Raw genomic sequence first — 23,725 nt, forward strand, 5'->3', positions numbered from 1 at the left:
CTCAATTTGGTTAGGGAACACAGGAGGCTTCCTGGTACAGAACTGTACCATTGGACCAACCAGCTGAGTGGCATTGGCTCTCCAGGTTTTCAGCCGGGATCCTTTCCCAGTCTTGTTGGGAGATGCCAGGGATTGGACCCAGAGTCTTCTCTGTGTAAAGCAGATGCTCTGCCACTGGGCTGCAGTCCTTTCCCCTGCCCTCCTCTATGTACACAACCCAATGGTTATTTCCGTCCTGGTCAGCGTAGTGTAGTGGTTAAGAGCGGTAGACACGTAATCTGGTGAACCAGGTTCGATTCCCCGCTCCTCCACATGCAGCTGCTGGGTGACCTTGGGCTAGTCAGACTTCTCTGCAGTCTCTCAGCCCCACTCACCTCACTGAGTGTTTGTTGTGGGGGAGGAAGGGAAAGGAGAATGTTAGCCGCTTTGAGACTCCTTCGGGGAGTGATAAAGCGGGATATCAAATCCAAACTCTTCTTCTTCACTCACAAAATGCACACACCGCCTAAAATCGCCACCTGGTTACACAGGCCTCCCTGGAGAGCTTTTGCTGTTGTAGCACTTCCACGGCAGTACCATTTCGTAGGCAGAACAAGGGTGTCCTGGCTGCGCTTGCCCCAAAGTGGTGTAACATTGCTGTTGGGAGCAAGTTCCTCTTTCACAGGATTAACAAATACTGGATATCAGGTATCAGATGCCAAATACTGAATTTCAAATATGTGTCGGAGAGCTGACACCCAAGCCTGGAAACATCTGCGAGTGCAAATCTATTTCAGCACTAATTACCATCTCTTCTGGATTGCACCAGCTTTTTTCAGAGTCTTTCTTTGTACGTTGCACCGTGACCTCGGCGATTCCCTTTGCTAGAAGCAAGCTAGGTCAAACACAGTGCACATGCGGGAATTGTCATCAAAATCTAGTTCCTTTCAGCGCTCCATAATGAATTCACTATGTGGCTGCCAAATTCAGTCCTATTATAGGCAAAAATATGTCCACAGTCACTCTCCAAAATAGTCCCATCATGTCAGTTTTCTCGTCTTAATTTATGGCACTTGTTTTCTGACTCCATGCGTATTTATGTGCAGCTGGGACTCTTGCTCTAGCACAGGCCAATTAATCTGGCAAAATTCCTTTTAAGTGAGTTCTCCACTTATTCTGTATTGTATATATTGTGCAGTCACAGTCGGTTCTCAGGCCAAACTTGCTACGATTGGAATGCACAATGGCAGGAACTCCCAGAGTTTCTGCTTGAATGTTACATTCACAAGTGATTCCATCTGCTTGCAAAAAAAGAAAAGAAAAGAAAAAGAAAAGAAAAGAACTGTTGTTGCGTGTTCAAACCCTGAAACCTCCCCCCTAAATAAATTCACACATGACTCAAAATTTTGGTTTGGTTTTTGGCAGAATTTAGGCCACAACTTTATTGATTACAGAAAGTGACTGGTTGCATAGGCTCTGGTTCGACTAGCTCTCTGCCATGCATGTAGCGCTGACCCAGGGTTCCAGCATAGGTCAGCCAAGGGTGAACACCTGGATAAGCGGAAAGCCGGGCGCAGGCTAACTCCACCACCCAAATGTCCCCCTGGACTCAGGCACGGGCAAAACCCCCTCTCAGGGGTTGACCAAACCATCGAGTCCCTAGATTCCTTTAACAGAATACCCTTCACATAGGGATGGTGAAAGCATTCTCCCATCCTTATCACCTGAACCAGAGCCTATCCACAACCTTACAAGTTGTGACGATTTGCTATGAGGCAGGCGAAACCCAAATGGCAACAGCCAATCAGCCACGTGGGGAAAATTCCTGCCGTGCCCCTGTCCCAACAACAGACGACACACGATGGCATAGCAAGGTCAAGCACAAAGCCCTAAAAGTAGGGAGAGGTGGGCGGGTGTTCCGATGCACGCACTGAAAGAGGAAGCTCTGGGTCACGTGCATGGGCATAAATAGGTTCCTTAAACCGTTTGGACTGCATCCCATTGGCCAGATTGTACCCAGCTTCGAGGGACCTACCAATCAGGTGTTGTGGCTGACCAATCGTACCCACCCACAACACAGGGTGTCGGTTTGCCAGGTCTTACTGCAATATGTGCCCTCTTTAAGGGAGGACCAGAATTGTGTAATTTCTTAGTCTGTTATGACTTGATTTTTACTGCAAACTAAAGGTAATATGTTCAGCTAAATCCTAGGGTAGGTAGCTTCAAAATCATAAACACTCAAACCTTCGGCTAGTAGTCATTCTCTTTTAGCCTGACAGCTTCATCTATAAAATGAGAAGAATAGTGGCCTATCTGAAAGGGTTGTTGTGAAAATACCGGTAAATGAAGTAATATTGGTAAAGCAGTTAGTATGTTTAAAAATGTAAACAGAAATGATTATCGAGGGTCAGTACGGCCAAAGAAGAAAGGGTACAGGTAAATAAGGGGAAATAGGAGTGTATTGGCAAATGTATATGATTTTGAGATTGTGAACAAAAGAACAGGGAAACAAAGCCCTGCTCTTTCCTTTTGCAAAGCTGGGCTTAGTAACCATGAGGGCTTGATGCTTGTTTTTAAAACCAGGGCTGTCATCTGAAGGAATCGACATTCTTTGCCAGATCTCAGATGGAATGGACTCTTCCGACTGTGCCTGTCACTCCGTAAATCTCCGCATCACATTCCATTTCCTCTCTGGCCCACTAATAAGACCAGCCGCAATGGTTGAGATGCAATGTTAGCTGCTGGAAATGCTTTAGGAAACATTGGCAGCATCTTTATTTTTAAACATGGCTCGCACTGTTTCTGCTAATTACATTGGCCATATTAATGGCACAGACTGTTCATTTTCAGGCAATGCTGAAAAGACTACCTAGAGAGGCGTTATTCTCCCCAGCACGGTGTCAGATGTCACCTGGTAGGATATTAAAACCAAGGTGAGATCGTGTTGAAAAATATTTTCTTTTACTGTACAGTAACTCATAGAGCACTGTTGAGTTCAAGAGAAATCCCTTTGCTGGAGAAACGTTAATGCAGGCTGCCAAAGGGGAGAGATTTTTCCACAGTTCACTGTTAGTGTAAGCCTTCCCTACCACCAAGACATGCTGTCCTGGAATGAACGGCCCTTTTAAGGAGAGCTGAAGTTCAGCGTTTCATACCTCTGCTAAAAAGATAATCAAGTTAGAAAAGAGAAGCTTTGATACTCCTACCCTTGGCTTAATTTCTTTTTAACACAAGCACTAATTGGGTTTAAACAAACCAGGGTAGCACATAATAGATTTAACAGACTTTATTTCAGTGAGATGAGACCAAATTTGGTGTATTCAGAAAACACAGGCTCCCTGCTTTTATGAGGTAATTATGACTTAGTGTTTACTGTCTCCCTGATGAGGCTGTGGGCTGCTTTTAAAGTGGCTCTGGGATGAATCTCAGAAACACAATTTACAGTCAGTCCTTTTTGGCATGTAAAACACAAGGGGGGCATCTCTATCTATCTATCATCTATCTATCTATCATCTATCTATCTATCTATCTATCATCTATCTATCATCTATCTATCTATCTATCTATCTATCTATCTATCTATCATCTATCTATCTATCTATCTATCATCTATCATCTATCTATCTATCTATCTATATCTATCTATCATCTATCTATCTATCATCTATCTATATCTATCTATCTATCTATCTATCTATCTATCTATCTATCTATCTATCATCTAATCTATATCTATCATCTGTCAATTTTTCTTCTGCATTTCTTCACTCTTGCTTTTCTCCAAAACAGCGCCGATAATTTTCTTTCTCCTATAGAAAACATTTGCTGCCTCATCAGGAACAGTTTTTTTTCTCCCTTCTGAAGGCAAGAGTTGTGAGGATGTGTGTAGAGGACAATATTTTCCCTTGCAGCAGATACTCAAGAGTTTACAAGGGTAAATTCCTCTTGCTTCCATTTAGAAGCAGCCATCAGCTGATAAAAGTGTGAAGGTTGGGTCCTTTGGCAGTAAACGCGCTGCTCCCTTTCATTCAGTTCCAGCTTCCATTGGAACGAAGTATATGGCTAGATGTCTTGGAATGTCTTCACAGTTGCTGCAGCAATGAAGGTCAACCTGACCTGCGCTACAGCTCAATGGCCTGAAAATATGTCTACATATAGCTTCAAGAAGCACAACACTGTTCTGTTCTTGCTTTTACTACATTGAACGATCATGGAAACTTGGTGTGAACAGAGCAGGGCACTTGTAAGATAGGTCTTGTCTGGATTTTTCCGGAAATATCCGGAATACCGCAGTCTGCAGCAGTGTCTGGGTGGAAGAAAAAAAGCTCGACAACTTTGGCAATAGTTTGAAATATGGCATCCCTATGTGAGACAACCAAAAGCAAATACCTGCAAATATTTGAAATGGGCACTATTTTCAACTGTTGCCCTTTCATTTTTGAAATTTCAGAAATTGAAGTGATTCCTGTCATTCGGTGAACAGATGTATGGAAAGAATCACCTCTTTTGGATTGCAGCACATGTTCTACATGCCTTTGGCTCCCTTTTGCTCCAGAGTTGTGTCCTTAATCTTGTTTATTTTCTGTCCCACCAGCATTGCTTCACAACGCCTTCTGGGTTGGTATGCTCTGTCACCACAGGCAAAACCATCTGTGCTCCACACAGCACATCTCCCTTGTTCAACGATCCTATGGAAATCGCTTGTTATGTTGTCCAAAGTGCAAATGCAGAACTGGGCAATGGGCCTTTAAAGGGAGATCAGGGTAGGCTGCAGGTCCAGACCACCTGGCCCTCATAAGGCCTAGTGTGCTGCTGAGACAGCAGATCTCTTGGGTGAGTTCTAGCCAGCACCTGTCCAGCATCTTGACATACCAAGGTGTGTCTGGTGTGATCTGGTCCTGCCTGTTGTGCCATGCCTTGCCTATTGTGATCTGACATAGCCTGTCTTGACTTTGCTCTATCACATATGACTCTGCTCTTCTGGATGTGACCCAGCTCATCCAGTAAGTGCCACATCATAAACCAGCTGGGAGCCATGAGCCAATCTGGGCCAGGACAGGGCTATATTAAAATTTAAACCCACCATAATTGCTTGGGAGAAGAGAAACAGCAGACCCTCCAAGTATCCCTATTTTCCAGGGACAGTCCCAGATTTACGCAAGCTGTCCTGGTTTCTGATTTGATCCTTGAATGTCTCATTTTCCCTTAGAACGTCCCTATTTTCATTGGAGACATGTTAGAGGGTATGGAGTTATACAACCCTCAAGCCAAGGAGATAAGTAACTATACAACCTCTAGGAAACATCTGAAAGCAGTCCTGTTTAGGGTCGTTTTTTATTTTTAATGTTTGTCATGTTTTTATATATGTTGGAAGCAGCCCAGACTGGCTGGGGCAAGCCAGTCAAATGGGTGGGGTATAAATAATAAAATTATTATTATAATGGAGTAGGACAGGAATAGGCAACCTAAGGCCTGGGGGGCCGGATGTGGCCCAACCGCCTTCTCAATCCAGCCTGCAGATGGTCCAGGAATCAGCGTGTTTTTACATGAGTAGAATGTGTACTTTTATTTAAAATGCATCTCTGGGTTGTTGACCTCAGAACGATGTGGGTGGAGACATCCCTATTTTCATTGGAGAAATGTTGGAAGGTATGCAACGTGTCTGCTGTTGTTATGTTTTTTTCTTTTACAAAGAAAACTCTGTAAAGTGCTGTGTGCACTATGATGGTACCAAATAAATAAAAGGTCATTATTGTTTATTATTTGAGGACGGGCCTCTACAGCATGCAGAAATTCCTGAGTTCAGTCCCTGGCATCTCCAGGTTTGCATGGGGGAGAGCCGTGCCTGAAATCTTGGAGAGCTGTTTCTGGTCGGTGTAAACAATACAGGACTCAATGAACCAAAGTTCCGACTCTGCAAAAGGCAGCTTCCCGTGGCCCTGTGCAATTTTCACACCGAACGCTCAATACCAGTTTTGCACCTGCAATTTGAATGGAAAACCAGTAGATAGAATTTAGAGTGACTTATCTTGCATGAGAAACATTCTCATTTCCACCCAAACGGCATATGCAAGAAGGCACTTAACATTGTCAATGTAAATGTCCCAAGAACAGGCAACACAAGGCAAAGTCATACTTTCTGTCTTGGCAGCAGACATGAGGGGAAGAGTTTGTTTAACATTACATTTTTCTCCATGGGAATCATTTATGGGCTCATTCCCATGAATGAAAATGGTAACATCAGAAGCAGAGCAAAGAATCCTTCTTGACAGTCCTAATGTATCTCAGGGAACCCTATATGCTTGATGATGCTATTTGGAATTGGGAACGAAGATTAAATGAGTGACATGATCATTACTTGGGCTAGGCAGTGAAAAGGTATCCTAGAGTGAGCAAATGAGCAGACAGAAGGAAAAGAGCTAAGGATGAAATGTTGAGACAGCCCACATGAGATTTAAAGCTGCCACCAGGGAGGAGAACCGGGACACTAGAGGAGACAAGTAGAAAATGCTAGAGAGGCTCTGGGACCTGCTTTGTAAAGGAGAGCAAAGGGAGGAAGTTATAACCCTTGCAACTCAGACCAAGGAAGGGAAGGCATTTAACCAATTAAAATGAACTGTTGTTAACTATTATTTACCAATATGGGCACTGACCAATTTTCTCTGTCTCTGTGAAAGGGAACAAATTGTGCCGACAGATATTGCCTCAAAAAAATTCCATTTCATAAAATAATGCACTACAGGGTTTTTTATTTTAATAAAACGTGCTAGGCCATATCCACATATAGGATAAATGTGTGGGGAAAGGGGTAAGAAGAGAGGTATACTTTTCTTCACTGCATGCATGGGCATGCAGTATAGATAACAGGTACCCGGTGGGCTTGCATGCTCACTGTAGTAAAGTGACCTCTCTTCCGCTCTGAGTTGCTATACGTGGGTTTGCCTGCCTACAGGAAGTGCCCCTCCAACCCTTTTAGTCAAAATGTTCTCCCCTGATGGTTCACAAGCAGCACTAGTGCACAGTACTGCTCTGAAACGGAGCACAAAGGGGTTTGGGAGAGGGATCTAGAAAGAGGCAGGGAGTACTTCTGTACTGTCGCTGTTTTTGGATGAGATTCATTGTTTGTGCAACAAACATTTGGATGAGATTCATTGTTTGTGCAACAAACTCACTTCACCAAGAAGACTGAACTTTTTGTGATAACAAAGGTGATGGGGAAAATGCTTTGGAAAGCATTTTGGTTTGGCATGATGTCATCTAGCTTCCCTGCAAAGAAATGCTCATTAAATAGCTAACACTGCCTAACCTCTATGCAAAGCTAATCTAGACGAATCCTTAAAAATCAGGTTGTCTGGAAGCACCCAGAAAGCGAAGGCACATTAATGAGTTGTTTTTCCAGTATTTGATGCTTGAAGCTGTTGCTTCATGTTTGCTAGGATAACACAGTTGGTAGAGCATGAGACTTAATCTCAGGGTTGTAGGTTCGAGCCCTGTATTGCCGGGAGGTGGAATAGATGACCTTTGTGGTCGCTTCCAACTTTACAATTCTATGATTCTATGTTCCTTCACAGTAAGGCTGTTCTTGCCAGTATTACCTGATATGTCCTGTTTTATGAGGTGTCTGGGCTATGTGCTCCATGTCTGGCATCAACTCAGTCAGTGAGATGTCTAGGAGAAAACTTCCAGTGCTTGGGGCTGTGCTTTGCAATGCTGAATGGCTTTAAAAATATATATATTTGGTTTAAATTATGGTCTCCTAGCATGTGCGCACACAGAGTCCCTTGAGAGACTGGTGACATTTTACAGCCAACCCTCTCTCCCCCTTCCTGACATGCTTGTATGCCAATGTCTGTGACACATAGATAATTTATGAAAACAGAGTAGATGCTTTTAAATAATTAAGTAATAGATAATGTGAGGGTTTTATTCCAGTGACGTACAATGGCTTTTGAGATAGGCCTGAGCCTGAGAGGGTTAGAGTCTCACTTATTAGTAAAAAAAGAAGAGAAAAGCGAAAGGGGGGGGGAGGAAACTGAGGGGAGCTACTCAACTTGCACAGTGTAATTAACTAAATCAAGGCCCTTAAAGCCTCCCTGCGTTTTTGCAGCATATGTACTTCATCACAGTCACATGATATCAGCAGCAGGCCTGTGGCAAAATGCCAGCTGATTGCCCCAGCCTAAATCACAAAGCGTCAGCGCAGCCTATTCTCTCTAAATTACAGGGCAAACAACAACACAGGTAAAATTAGCCAAGGCACTAATTATACAGCACGAGTGTGTAAAGGCTATAGAATGATAAATGGCAAATGTGGAACATGTTGTGTCATATCATGTAATCTTTCTTGCCACAGTGCTGGGAAACAAAAGGGAGAATTGTGTCTTGTTTGTCTAACATGCCCTTGATGCAAATTAGAAATCCTTCCCAATTAAGATATCGTTAAATTTCCTTTGTTAACAAATTTTAAACAATGAATTAAGTGGTTGGGGTGATCATTGTTCATCTAACAAACAATTAACCCGATCTGAACCAGATTTTGAAGAAACCCAAGAGACTCTATTCCCCCAAACTTCCTGCCTTTTCTTCTTCCTTCCTTTTACCCCCAAGCTCCTCTTGAAAAGAGGCAGGGCATCTGGGAATGCTAACGCAGCAGCTTCCAGACTAGAGCAAACTGTTCCACGTGGGCCTAAATGGTATGTAACAGTTAAGAATGACTGCAGCTTCAGAAGAGCTCAGGCAGACAAAGCCACAGAGGTTGTTGCTGCATCTCAGATGCTCCACCACTTCTCTGTGGAAGAACTTCCATTTGCAGTGGAGTAACTGTTCAATGGGGTTGCCAGATTCTTTGTCGGAGCTTGCTCCGGTGCTTCAAAAAACAGCTTAATCCACAGGCTGTAGTTTGGGTTCTTTTTGGTCAGTTGGCAACTCAGCTGCTCAACCTGATGTGCAGAGCCATCCTTGTCGTTCGGGGATGTCAGGTTGAACATTTAGGGTGCGTTCGTAGAAGAAATATTTTGCCCACATAGTGACAGGGACAGGCTGAAACAATGAGGAGTGGTGGGAGGTTCCAGCCAGAAACAATAATAATATAAGCCATGTTTCAAAAAGATAAGCCATGTTATTTAACTAAACCATTCTTATGTATGTCACTCTGTCATATTTTTGTACACAGGTGCATTTATTTAGGTGAATGAATAGGGCCCCAAAATAAAGGTTGTACACAGGGTTCTGCGGACAATAAATTCACCACTGCTCTCTTCTAGAGAGCCCTTGCCAGTCATAGAGATGCTACTGGCCAGATGGGCAAAATAATCTAGAATCATAGAATCATAGAGTTGGAATAGACCACAAGGGCCATCGAGTCCAACCCCCTGCCAAGCAGGAAACACCATCAGAGCACTCCTGACATATGGTTGTCAAGCCTCTGCTTAAAGACCTCCAAAGAAGGAGACTCCACCACACTCCTTGGCAGCAAATTCCACTGTCGAACAGCTCTTACTGTCAGATGTGTCTGGCTCTAGAATAGGGATGGTGAACCTGTGAGTTTCCAGATGTTGTTGGACTCCAACTCCTATCATGCCTAGCCAACGTGGTCAGTGGTCAGTAACATCTGGAGGGCATAGGTTGCCCAGCTCTGCCCTGGAACATATGAAACAGCAGTAAAGAAGACTTAGTCTGGTTACAGGTGGAATTCACTTGCCCCACCATTGACTAACTATGACTTTTCTGCACCATTAGGATATGGAAGTGGGGGAGGTTTTACATTTACTTTCATTTTCATTATTAGAGACCTTGCTTGTTTCACTGCTCGGGCATTAGAAGCACATTCATTTCATTAACCACATTTGTTTTTGTTTCCATATATAAATTTTATAAAACAATTTATGAAATAAATAAAATTAATTTACGGGTGTCGTGTTTTTTTTTAACTTTCCCTGAGCTAATTTCAGAAGGCTGTTGAATCATGTGGTGAGCTTTCCTGGGAAAAATAAAAGGACTGTTGCCAGGATGAAGCCACCAAGAGGACCTACAGTGTCCCCTGAAAAGCGTCTGGGTGATAAATAGGTAACAAAAGCAAATTCAATTTGTTTTCATTTCTTCCTGATAGTGTTTTGTAATTAATAAAAATTGAACTGAGTAGAGGAAAGGATGCCTATTATCAGTGACCAAACAAGGGTTTCTGTCTTGTATGCAGAGTTACTCTGGCAAGAAATGTAAAATTAACAATTAGAAGAAGATTACTTCTGCCTGTGGACAAAACTTTTTCTCCTTATTGTCTGCTTAGTGGAACTGAAGTGAGACGATCAGATTAAGGGCTTCGTTCATTTAGACTTTTTCTGATTAATCCCTCCTCTTCCTGATTATTATTGACAACATCAGAGTGTACAATAACCTTAACCTGCTTAGCTTTCATGAATATAAATGTCTCTGTCCATCAATCACATTTGCATTTGCAAAATGTCCTTCGTACAAGGACTTAGGAACTGGAAGGCAATCAATAAACATAACATTGGTTAGTCTTCATTCAATGAAAAAATGACCAGCAGGTATTTCAGAATGCATGCCTTCGGACTAACACACACACCTATAGTTTGTGTGTGTGTGAAAATAAAAAAAGTGGGTCAGTGTGAATTGGAATGTCAGCAGATGAAGCATTCATTCAAAGTGGTTCACTGTGAACCTCGATCCGGCAAATGGCTATGTAGAGCAAATAAAAATCCCTCAGGCTCAACATTGCCTTAACAGTTCTGCCAAACTCTTATACGATTCCCTGAAAACACTGTTTGTTATGAAATGTCAGTGTTTCCCAGACTTCTGATACACCTTTTCCCCTATACAGTGGTACCTCGGGTTAAGTACTTAATTCGTTCTGGAGGTCCGTTCTTAACCTGAAACTGTTCTTAACCTGAAGCACCACTTTGGCTAATGATGCCTCCCTCTGCCGCCACACCACTGGAGCACGATTTCTGTTCTCATCCTGAAGCAAAGTTCTTAACCCGAGGTACTATTTCTGGGTTAGCGGAGTCTGTAACCTGAAGCGTCTGTAACCTGAAGCGTATGTAACCCGAGGTACCACTGTATTAACATGAGATGCACATTTGAAGGCTTGGAGTGTGCAGAATGATGCACTACCTGCCCTCAGACAGAGGAGCCATCTGTTTTGTGTGGGTCTCTACTGTGATGTACCATATTTTTTGCTCTATAAGACTCACTTTTTCCCTCCTAAAAAGTAAGGGGAAATGTGTGTGCGCCTTATGGAGCGAATGCAGGCTGCGCAGCTATCCCAGAAGCCAGAACAGCAAGAGGGATTGCTGCTTTCACTGCGCAGCGATCCCTCTTGCTGTTCTAGCTTCTAGGATTCAGAATACTTTTTTTCTTGTTTTCCTCCTCCAAAAACTAGGTGCGTCTTGTGGTCTGGTGCGTCTTATAGAGCGAAAAATACGGTATATCTGAACTGGAAGCAATTGAATGATCCAGTCCTCACACCAGATACAGGAACATCCTATCCCCTGCTGAAGACTGATTGGAAACAGCCTGGTTCACACAGTTTCCATGAGGGGCAGGGCAGGGCAGGGCGGGAGGAGAAAACCATTTATACCTCCCTGGATCCCTTGTGCTAAATAGAGAGGTGCCTTATTTGAGGTCAGACTATTTGTTGTCCACTTAGCCCAGTGTTGTCTATTATGACCTCCAGCAGCTTCCCCCCATCACCTACTTCCTGATTCTTTTAACTCAGGGTTGGGGAATGTGTGGCTCTCAGGATATAGTTGGACTCCAACTCCCATCAGTCCCAGATAACATGGCCACAGTCAGGTATGATGGGAACCTCTGAAGTGTTAGCAGAGTAGCTAAATTGCACCTAGGAAGCCAACACCCTGTGCAATATTGACTCTTCTTGAAATTAAAACAATGCCCAAACACTTGTTAAAACATTCAAAAAACCTTTCCTTGCAGAACATATGATTAAAGAAGAATATATGCAAAGTATCTGCATTCACATCCTTATGCAAGCATGGGCTTATTTTTTCTTAGTTGAAGATTACAGCTTCTTCCTTAAACCTTGAAACAAATGGAATAGGATACCTCCCATGTGACCAAATTTAACCAATCACACAAGAGTTACTGGAGAAAAATACAGAATTAAACACATAGTAATGCCTAGGACTTGCTGATCAGAAGGTTGGCGGTTCGAATCCCTGTGACGGGGTGAGCTCCCGTTGCTCGGTACCTGCTCCTGCCCACCTAGCAGTTCGAAAGCATGTCAAAGTGCAAGTAGATAAATAGGTACTGCTCTGTCGGGAAGGTAAACGGCGTTTCTGGGCGCTGCTCTGGTTCGCCAGAAGCGGCTTAGTCATGCTGGCCACATGACCCGGAAGCTGTACGCCAGCTCCCTCGGCCAATAAAATGAGATGAGCACTGCAACCCCAGAGTCGGTCACGACTGGACCTAATGGTCAGGGGTCCCTTTACCTTTACCTTTTAAATGCATTTAAGCATTCTCAGTTTCAGTAAATTAAATCGCTGTACTTAACATGGAGGGCCTCAGGTTCCCCATCCCTGGAATTACCAGAGACCGAATTTGGGATCTTCTGCAGGAAAGTGTTTACCACTGAAGTAGGTTCTTTCATCAAACTAGGAAGCACTTGCTTTTGTGAGGATGGATTATGACACACAGTTTCAGAATGGGTGCAGTATACCAGTACCACTCAGCTTATTTTTCAATGTTGCGTCCATTCACGGTGAAGAGCCTTCCCAGTGGATAATGCAACATGCATTCTCATTCACTCTTGGGTGGTTCCAGGAAAGAATTCACAAAAACAAAGAGACAGTTATTGCTTAAGTTAGCTTGACACCCTGACCTTAGCTGGGACTGCTGTGCCAACAAACAGAAATAAAAAGGTGCAAATTAAAACCAATTATTATCAACCTGAAGTGTGAGATGGAACTGTGAAATTCCTGGCTTTTATCAGCAAAACCCTCTGTGCTTTCCTAATAGCAAACTGTTTGGCAGCCAAAGACATTTGTAACATAAATAGTAAAAAGTTTCCTTTGTTTCTTTCCTTTTGTGCGGGGATGGAGAGAAGAGGAATTAGCCATTTAATTATTTAAAGAGCGTGGGAGAAGCAAAAAGACTGACAAAAAAAAGAGAGTGCTACTGTTTAAATTAGCAATTAGGAACTTCTCAGAGTATATATTTTAAAGAGAGAATATGCAAGCAGCATAATGTGCTTTTGAAGGTCTTGGCCTTTCTTAATTTAGCGTATGATATAGAGAAGCTGTAGAGCTCCGTCTTGCTTCTGCATTGGTTTCAGGATGCTGGAAGGCAGCAGACTGAGAATCAAATCAAAACAAAACAAACAAACCCACAAGATATGGGAAGAAGTAAAAGAACAAAGATATTAAAAAGCTTGGTGAGAAACTAAGTGAAATGATGGTTTGGGCAAAATGACAAGGTGTTGAGGACAACCAGGAATGGAAGCGAAATATTCATGTACAACAGAGTAAGAGAACATTTTCCATCCATCTTTATAGCATGTCCTGGAGTTGTGATCGTATGCAGAAAACTCCTATACATACAGAGACTCATTTGGCTGGAGGGAGCCATATGGGTGGGGCACCCATTTCTTTACACTGATGCAACATGCACCTAACTCTGGAACAGGGCTGCTCTCTGAATCAATAAATGCACTTAGAGTTTTGTTTTGTTTTCTGTTTTCAAATATCACATCACGAACAACAGCCCGTTAAAATATGATTTAATTAATATCCCACTGTTAATAAAACATGTTGATCAATCAAAGTCTCTTTCAGATCTAAGATGGTGGCATGGTCATGATCTGGACTATAAGATAATTATTCCCCTCCCCATCCCGAGCATTTCTGCAGATGCAAAGGTATGTCTAAGGTCTTTCTTGTTCAGGATCATGGATGGAAAAAGTGGATAGAGAGAAGTTTTTCTTCCTTTCTCATAATACTAGGACCTGCGACCATGCAATGATACTGAATGTTGGAAGTTTCAGGACAGACAAACGGAAGTATTTATTCACATAACACATAGTTACACTATGGAATTCGCAACCACAAATAGTAATGGCCACCAGCTTTGACGGCTATAAAAGGAGCTTAGGCAAAGTCCTAGAGGATAAAGCTATCAATGGCTTAGTTCTTTTTCTACTTGTAGTGTTACAGACAGAAAGCTTCTGAATACCAGTTAATGGGATGCCACAAGTGGGGAAAGCACTGTTGCCCTAAGGTTCTGCTTGTAGCCTTCCCAAGGGCATTTTTTCAGCCACTGTAAGAATTCAGGTTCCTATTAAAGGATTGGGCCCATTCTCCTCTGGCCCCCTTCTACATTTCTGTAGACCTGTTGTAATTATTTGAAGATTTTTCTGGTGTTTGAGTGTCAGATAATTAGAAATGAGGTGAGAAAATGCAGAGGGGACTTTGAAATCCTTTTGTGCTGCCTGCACTCCAGCAGAGCTGTGCCATTTTTTTTGGGGGGGGGGTTAAGCCTTTGTAATTTCATTCCTCTTATTCAAATGATCCCATAAGCCACTTTTAAGAAATGGTTCAAATGTCAAAATTTGGAGCAGATCCATAGGGTGCCTGTAACAAATTTGGGCAAATGGAAAAGGCTGCTTTGCAGGGTGAGGAGTAGGGAGTACAGACTGTTAATCAAGAGGATGAAAAAGATTTGTTGCAAAGTTATTAGAAATCAGTCCTCTGACCTAAACCTACTTGAACTTTATTCTGGACATTTTAATGGTGATAACAATGTTGAGGCAACTTCTGTCTTGGCTTGCTGCCAAGCCCATCCACATCGTCTGCAAATAAGGTGAACCTTGCCTGACACACAAGTAGCAGCAGTTGGTTGAACAAAAGTGTAAAGATTTGTTTTTAAAGGCAAAAATGGGCTGTACTGAAACACTTTTTTAATAAAATCATTTTGGTTATTCACTTGGCAATGTCTTGTGAACTTTGCGTTTGCAGGCTCTTTCCCAACTTTAAAGAACATTTTTTACCTTCTTCATTCCAGTGATGGTCAAGACCTGGGCTGTCACCGATGAATGCTGCTTCAATACCAGTCTCCCTTCTGAATAGCAGGGCTGAGCCTATAATGAAGTGGAATGAGACATTTGTCTCAAGTGACAGGCATAGGAGTGGGAGATTAGTGTCCCCTTGTTTCCCCCAACACACACTGATATGCGGCAGGGGTACCATGAGTTCCATGGCACCCTTGAAGTCTTCTCCTAGCACTCACGAAGCCTGTGAGCCCAGCCACTCACTGCCCTCTTGGTCATGAACTGGTGATGGTGCTTACTCTGAGGGACAGTTCAGTTGGTAGAGAATGAGATTCCTAATCTCAGTGTTGTGGGTTCAAGCCCCACGCTGGGTGAAAGATTCCTGCATTGCAGGGGGTTGGACTAAAAGATCCTTGTGGTTCCCTTCAACTATACAATTCTATGATTCTTTCATCCCTTGAAAAGTAGAGTTGAAGGAGGCAACGGAAAGAATGGTCATCTCCATTTCTTCTTTCAGCTCTATGTCCCATGGACCTAGAAAACCTGATGCCCCCTTATATACACAATATCTATACACATACAGGTAAAGGACAAGGTGCCCCCCCCCAAAAAAAAATGCAAAAGTCAAAAGTACAGGCAGTTGAATCTTACTTTAACACTTAGGGTGGAACATCAGCCTTCAGTGCACCTTAGGGCAGCATACTAGTTTAGTGGGTTCTAGGGGAGTTAGTAGGTTGCTGCTGCTCTTGGCTGTACCATCAGAAGCTGCCATTTGAGGTAGCCACCTTGTAGCCGGCCCTGAGAGAGACACCTACAACCTTCTCCCAGAAAGATTCTTTATCATAGGCAGGGGAGAGCATTCAAACGCGCAGGCCTTCAACTACAGTCTGAAATCGTGTAGCCTAGCAAAAATACCACCCCATGTGACTGCTCTGATAATTGGTTTATCTGCTCTAGAAGTGCAGGAGTACGATAAACCAGTTGTTTTCAGCATAGGTCTTTAATATTTTACTCCTCCTGTCATGAAGCAAATAAACAAAGATGACTCGAATATGATAATAAAATGAATTCAGAATGCACAGATGCACAAACAATTTACATAAGCAGAATGGGAAAATAAATCCTGAATTCAAGCAAACAAAATACTCCAGAGAAATATAAAATGGCAGCGTGTGTGTGTGTGTTTGTGTATACACACAGTACATTTGAAATATAACTCAGTATGAACACTGAAAAAGTAATTAAATATGGCCTATTTTGTATGCTGAACCAGAAATGTTGGCTTTTCAAAATTGAAAAGAGGATGTAATGGTTTGCTGAACAGCACCTGTGGACACTGAAGAGTGTGGCCTGTTCTGCGAAAGGAAATGGTCAAATGTGTATGGGGAGAGAAAAACAAAAGGAAGGCTTATTGCTGTAACTAATATGCAACCACAGGACCACCGTGCCAGAGGTAACACACACACAAAATTACAAGGACACCGAGCAAATTTGTTAGCTACACCAGCTCAAAGTTATTTATTACCAGTGTTTTCTGAAATCTTGGCCAAAAGCACTTAAGGCACATATTTCAGTCTCTAGTTAGGTGGTCCTGGAAGCTCAGCTTCACATTTGGAGTTATGAAAAAAAAAATATATGCAAGAGGACAGAGCAAAACAAACAGATACCACAAAAGAAAGGCATGGATATTATGTTTTGCTCGGTCCTCTTGTTTAGAGAAATAAGCATATTTGCACTTTAAAAACTGGCCTGTCCTGTTTCCAAAATGTAATAGCATTCTGGTGACTCAGCATATGTCATTATGCAATCTGCTTTCTTTCTCCTGCTAATCCTTGAGTCGTCAGAGTTAGGAATGGTGCCTTGGAAAGGAAAAGAGGTTCCTTTCCCCTGAAAAGTGAAGCTGTGGCTGTACCTTAAGACTTAATCCTATGAGCTACTTTTCAACAACACCAGCTCATAGGATCCTGCGTAAAGAGAATCCTGCTACTGGCACAAAGGCATAATTTGCACCGCTTCCCCGGTGCTGGGAACTGATCCAGGCATTTCCCCAGCTGCTGTGCTGCACACGGAGCTTACTTTGGCTTTTGTTAAATCCAGGGAATTTTGCAGTGGCCTCTCACACAACACCCCGAGAGCCTATATTGTATGTAACATATATCAAAGGTACCAAGATGTCTCTGATTACCAGAATATACCTCCCTGTTTAAAAGAGTACAGTTCCCTAGAAGCCCATAGGATGGGTATTACATACACGCTCCAGACAGCTGCAGCTCGTTTTACCTTGTTTATCTTTGAAATCTAAATGTACTAGAACAAAACCAGAAAAGGCAAACCTGCAATCTGGAATATTGCCTCTGATTATTGTTTTCATAATGCTCTAACAGCTGGGACAACTTTCTTCAGGAGCTCCAGGGCATATACAGAGCTCATTTTTGCAAGAAAAGGCCTCTCGTTCAAGACAGTGTTGCTTGCATGCAAGCTCCATGCACAACATGATTTCCTCAGCGAACCACCGGAGCAGGAATTTTCATATGCAAATACCAGTATATTTTCGGTTCTTTCGTTGCAGGGGGAAGAGGAGCCACTTACTATTGAAGCCATGCTGCCACAGGGTTCAACCCCTGGCTCCTCCCAATGTCCTGACATCATGGTATGACATCATGCATTGCTTGTACAAATCCCACCCCCACCCCGTCTCCCTCACAAGTTGGCACCTCTACGGCGATCTTATGGTAGTCAAATACATTCCTTTTCTCCCCTGGCTTTTGGCTAATTAAACCATCTACAGCCTTTTAAACTGTGGGGTGGGATATTGTTTTCATCATAATGTTACGTATTTTTGTGTTTTTATATTGTAAACTGCCCTGCGATCCTCGGGTGGTGGGCAGTACAGTGGCGTAGCGTGGGGGGTGCAGGGGGGGCCGGCCGCACCGGGCGCAACATCTGGGGGTTAGGGTTAGGGTGCGCAAATCCACGGGTTAGGAGGCGCAAATTACTTGCCTTGCCCCGGGTGCTGACAACCCATGCTACGCCACTGGGGCAGTAGAGAAATTAAATAAATAAAATTATGTATAAAACCATATATCTGAGAGGCACCGCAGTCTGCAGTGACCTTAATTCCAAGGAAACCCTGGCTAAGCGCCAAAACCCCAAAATCTCTCACCGCTCAGACATTGGGCTGCATGCACCAGAGTGCCCACGTTAATGACATCTTTAAGGAGCACCTCACCACCTTACCAGACAGTATATTTCTAGAATAAGGTAAATAGGAACAGCTTGAGCATATGGAATTGCAAGGAATAAATGTGCTTGGGCTCTGTAGAACATTTAACTGCTCATTATCTCTCTCCTCTTTTTTTACACACACACACACACACACACCTCTTTTCCAATTTGCACTTATGTTCACAGGATCTGCTTTTTCATCTTACAACAAATGATGGCTTCTGGAACCAAGATTAAAACAAGTACCAGCAAGTGGAAAGTCTCCTAATGAGGCCTAATTGTTATTTAACTGAAAACCTATGTATAACCTATTCCCTGTCCCCCCACCCCCAACCCCCAAAAAGATCATTTAATTCCACAAAACATTAATTACATCCTGTCATACAAATGTCTACAAGATACACGCTGCTGCAAAAAGGAATTAAATAAGAGCCATGTTAACAAGGTTTTTAAAAAGTGCTTTCTGTTTCCACCCACCTACTCACCCGCCCCCCACACCTTTGAAAACACTCAATTTGGAAATACAGCTTTGCTAGGATTTACATACGCAGGTCTGGCAACTCTGTCATATTTACTGGAAGCATGACAAATGAAATGTTGAAGTTCTCTCGCAGAAAACAAACTGTTTGCAAACATAGCTGCTCCAGGGAAATGAACAATTTCCATCTCCCTGGCCTGATGCAAGGTGATCTGAGTAGACTAAGACTGCTCAGGTAATTAAACTGGACCAAATTAACAGCAGGATTAACAGCCCGTGGGTTGTATCCAGCTAAACGATATCTAGAACAGACTCATGGCAATTAATAAACCTAAGTTAGTCATGTCCACTAATTTTAATGGGTTTACTCTGAGTAGGATTAACATTGGCTAGGACCCTATGATTTCAGCAACCCACAGCTTCTTGCATATTGCATTTAGGGTGGTTTCTTCACATACCTGGAAATGGGCTCTGGCTTCATATACCGTAGGGGTGATATTACACATTTTATATATATCACCACAATCCTCAGCTTCAGAAAGACAAAATTCAAAACTTGGTTGCATTTGGGAGGGGCGGAATTTGTGGAGCTGCCACAAGGTGTGGCTTGCAGGAGGGTGATTATGCTGTGAGGCAAAAATGACTTATCTTCTAGTTTATGCCAATAAAACTCAGAGACAAGAGGAGTTAGGAGTCTATTGTTGTTTATTGCTAGGCAATAGGTTACAGTTGAATTGTTTTGCAAAACTGCAACCCCGCCCAAGGGTCCTGGCGGTGGTATTTATAACATTTCAAACGAAGGATTTCAATTTTCACCAATTATGTACATCATTACCTCATTCATGTTTAATACACATGTGCAATAAGCGTTAGCAATTTCTGCTGATTCAGCTCTGATTCCCAGCGCTTTCTGTTAAACTTCTAATTTCTGTTACATTGTGTTAGTATGCATGTTGGGAACCTGTGTTACGCGTAGCCATTTGCACCATGTATCAATTTATGTTCTAGCTTATGATCTGTATCTTTGTGATTCACATATTAGTTGTACTTCTGCCCCAATGGGGGGCAGCAACTTGCAAAATCATCAGTTTCATAAAGCAACAGGTTACCATAACTTCTCTATTAGAAGCACACTGAAGGATTTATAGGGGTTCACATTATCATATTTATTGTGGCCCTTTGGGCCACCACCAGAGTTACACAAGACAGGGCCTTCACAGTGCTGGCCCCTCAACTTCCTTAGAGAAATATGATTGTTTCTGCCTTTAGTTCTGTTGGCACAAATGACTTCTGCACATGCGATGTAACTTCCTCTCCCTCTCCTGTCTCCTCCAGCCTCCCTGCGTGCAGTTCAAAGCCAGTTCCACTACTTTGGGGAACTTCTGGAGCATCCTTTGAGAGTGTGTAGAGGGAGGAGAGGAAACTGAAGCCCTGTTGCTCCAGTGGAACCTTGTTGGCACAGCACGAGATACAAACCAATGTTTATAACTGGCCAGGTTAAACAAGAGACAATTATGATGACTCAGCCCTTCAGATTCTTAACTCCACAACCAGGGCAATCCAAGGGAGACTGACTGGAAGCAGTTTCTCTAATTGTAGCTTGTTTAGTTTGACCATTTTAATGGCCAGCCTGGTCTGACTTGGCTCCCTTCAGAGCTCTTGCACCTCGGAAACAGCTAAATGGGCTGTCGTTTTCCTTTGTTTTCACTTTGTTTGGTGGAGAAATTTCTGTCTGAATCAGATAATGCTTTTATTGCTTTCAGCAAGGATAATAAAATAGTACAAAGTTAAGGCATAAATGGCAGAATACTGTTATAGAGTCATGCAGAATCCCCACCAGCTAGGAGTTGGACCTCTTGAATATCTTGCCGGCTACAGGTTTTGAGGTATTTGGAAAAGAGGCCCTTCCTGACTGGGCCCAACACACAGTGAGTTTGGGGGATTTTGCTTGTTTTTACTGAGTTTTCTAAATTATTGATTTGCTAGCCACATCAAGTCTGTTCAGAGGTGGCATAGAATATTTTAAATAATAAAGAAAGAAAGAAAAATAACTTTGTGCAGCTGCCCAATTTCTTGCCCTCTCCATTTCAGCCCAACTCACAACCTGTTATGCACAGTGTTTCTGGCTCCTGCAGAATTTAACATGTCCTTTAAGTTCCCCTGGTACTGATGCTTCCCATCCTGAGATTTGCAAAGACAGTTAACATAATAGGAACCAGTTGTGAAATTGGATGGGTAGAGAATTAACACTAACAGCCCATTTCTATGCGAATTGACTGAAAGTAAATTCCACTGCGTTCCATGGGACTTACTTACTCCTCTCCCTTGCTTTTAGCTGCTGAGATATATTTTAGGATCTACCTTTCTTCTCCGTTTTAAATAGAAATTTTTGTGTTGTACTGTGGCTTTGTTTTATTTGATTCTCAACTGTACCACTGTTTTGTTGTAATCTGCCCAGGGCCTTTATGATGAAGGGTAGGTAATAAGCCCTATAAATAAATAACAAATAATAAGTGAGCAAAGGGTTGCACACTTGACGAGGAAAAAACATTTTAGCCATAAGGACATAAGATGAGTCCAAGTGGCATCCTGTTCTCACAGCAGCCAACCAGATGCCTTTGGGAAGCCTGTAAGCAGGACTGGGGTGCAACAGCACTCCCCACCATTTCTGATTCCCAACCAATGGTATTCAGAAACATACTGCCATCAACAGTGAAACATAACCATCAAGCCACTGATAGCCTTGTCCTCCACAAATGTCTTTTAAAACCATCCAAGATAGCGGTCATCCCTGCCTCTCATGGCAGCAAATCCAATAATTCAACTATGCACCTTATGAAAAGCTATTTTCCTTTGTCTGCCCTGTTTATCCTCCACCATTCTGCTTCACTGGATGTCCCCGGGATCTCGTGTCACGCGAGAAGGAGGAAAAACTTCTCTTTGTCCAATTTTTCCATACGGAGCCTTATTTTGTACACAATTCGTTACTCAAGCTTAGAGGTAGGAGTGGGGCAGAGATAAATTAAGCCTGTATAAAGTGATGCTACCACTGCTCTGGGAGCCCAAAGGAAAACAAATAACTTGCATATCATTGACATGTTGTGGCTCTCCACCTGGATGCTCTTGAAACTATTTCAGGTTCACTAGAAAGTATTCCTAGGGGTGACAGAAATCAGAACATCAACCTATTCCGTTTCAGGAACTTTCAGCTCAACTTAATTAAACACAGGTGCAGGCAAGATACAACAATGCCCCATCTTTTGCATGTTCCTAAGCCCTTCCCAGCATTCGAATAAATCTATGTTCAAAATGCCTTCAGAATTATTTGATGGGGAAATGTCATGCTGGGCAAAGGAATCGTCTGAAAAGGTATGCAGAAAAATATGTGTATCTCTTCCCTAGAGGATATCTTCGCCTGATGCTCATTACCTGATTTGTTTCCCTGCGATGAACTCCCAATTCACCGAGGCTGTCCTCTGAGCATGAGCAACAGCTGCCTGAAATGTACACACCACAGCTTAACCGCTGCCTTCTTTTGCAATTGGGTGAAAGTTGATTTGAGGGAAAGCGCAACAAGCAAGAGTTATTCTCAAGAATCTACAGGATACCTATGGATTGTGGCTAATGCCATGTGTTGAACACCACTGGGGGGGGGGAGCCAGAGTAACCGGGAACAGGTACACAGCCAGGAATATAATAATTGCCCTGCCAGAACATATCAAGAGTATTTCAAGAGTATTTCAGTACTCCAGCAGTGGCCAGTTATATGCTGGGGAAAGCTCAGAGACGGGGCATATTCACCCCCATCATCCAGCACAGAAAGGTATAATGCTCAAATCATGAATGCTCAATTTGGCGTGTCATGGCTAATATTCTTTGATAGATCTGTCTTCTGTTGCATCCCAGGCTGCTTTGGCAATATGTGATTCTGGAAAATCACATGGCATGCTTTAGACCCTCCCATATGAACTGCCTGATTCTGATGTTATCAGACAGATGAGCATGAGCAAGGATGTGGATCAACAACCACCCCACTTCTGAAAAGTAAGAATTGAAGGGTGTCCATCCAAGGCTGCTATGAGATGTTTTATGTACAGGAAGAAAGACAATAAAACATCTGGAGTCAGATTACACAGGCTGCTTAGTCTTTTTGAAAGTACATTTTCATCAAGACGTTATTGTTTTTTAGTATCAGCATAAATATTTCTTTATCCTGCAACTGCTAATTATATCAACATAAACTTAATTTGTAGTGATAATCACAGGGCTAATTTTGTACTGCTGCCAAACCTCATAACCAACACTTTGAGGCATCATGTAAATCCAGCCATTAGCAATCACGTAAATGCTCCCATTACCCATTACTGATATTGGCTAAAGAACTTTTTAATTGACTTCTTAAAATTTATGGCAGATGGTGCAGCCTGTGAGCTCGGATCCAGAGAGCTTTTTTTCATTATTCTTTGGCTTGTAAGTGTTTGGATGCCAGACATTGCATGTTGCACAATGCAATGTTTTAGGCTCAACACAAAATGAGACTTTGGAATCGGTAATATGAATCTGTAGCATGTGAAACAGAACCTCTTACCATCGGCACTCTGTTTTAAAAAACATTAATGCAAAACATAGTATGGATGAAATACATCTCACAGCTCTCTATCAGAATAAACACGACTAGTTCGTTGGCTTGGGAATGCTTTGCACAAAACCTCATTTAAAGATTATGAGATGTTCTTCTGATCATTGCCACAACACCTTTACTCACTTACATCTGGCTCCATGAGTCAAGTTCTCTCCTTATCCCCCCCACACTCCCCCCCCACACATTCCAGAGGCATAAACGGGATGAAGGACCCCTTTGTGCTGCATTAGCTTCCAATACGGTTTTGCACACTTTCCCCTGGCACCAGGATAATTGGCTTCAGGTACACAAACACAATGAAGCCAGGCAAGCCGAGAAAGGCGAGCTGATGCCGGAAAACAAGGCTGTGCTGCAACCAAGTTACTGCTATTTCCCGCCC

The 23,725-nt window shown here is 42.7% G+C and overlaps 3 long non-coding RNA genes across 9 annotated transcripts in view; 2 read left to right on the top strand and 1 right to left on the bottom strand.

Moving 5' to 3' along the window:
- Positions 1–5,441, top strand: part of LOC309539859 — a 36,777-nt gene extending 31,336 nt beyond the window's left edge. For 2 of the 7 annotated variants that reach the window (XR_014223003.1, XR_014223004.1), the window contains exons 5-6: positions 2,830–2,912; positions 3,795–5,440. This is a non-coding gene — a long non-coding RNA (uncharacterized lncRNA). Of the gene's footprint in view, positions 1–2,814; positions 2,913–3,794 lie in introns of all 7 variants that reach the window. The other 5 variants (XR_014223005.1, XR_014223006.1, XR_014223002.1 and 2 more) reach the window with 4 other exon arrangements.
- Positions 1–23,725, bottom strand: part of LOC309539861 — a 49,669-nt gene that overhangs the window by 22,693 nt on the left and 3,251 nt on the right. The window contains exon 2 of the long non-coding RNA XR_014223010.1: positions 15,002–15,091. This is a non-coding gene — a long non-coding RNA (uncharacterized lncRNA). The remainder of the gene's footprint in view (positions 1–15,001; positions 15,092–23,725) is intronic.
- Positions 17,629–23,398, top strand: LOC309539860. Its single transcript, XR_014223009.1, has 2 exons — positions 17,629–17,733; positions 22,107–23,398. It is a non-coding gene; the product is annotated as an uncharacterized lncRNA (long non-coding RNA).

Source organism: Podarcis vaucheri (assembly GCF_965113315.1).
Source record: "Podarcis vaucheri genome assembly, chromosome: 8".
Lineage (NCBI taxonomy): Eukaryota > Metazoa > Chordata > Lepidosauria > Squamata > Lacertidae > Podarcis > Podarcis vaucheri.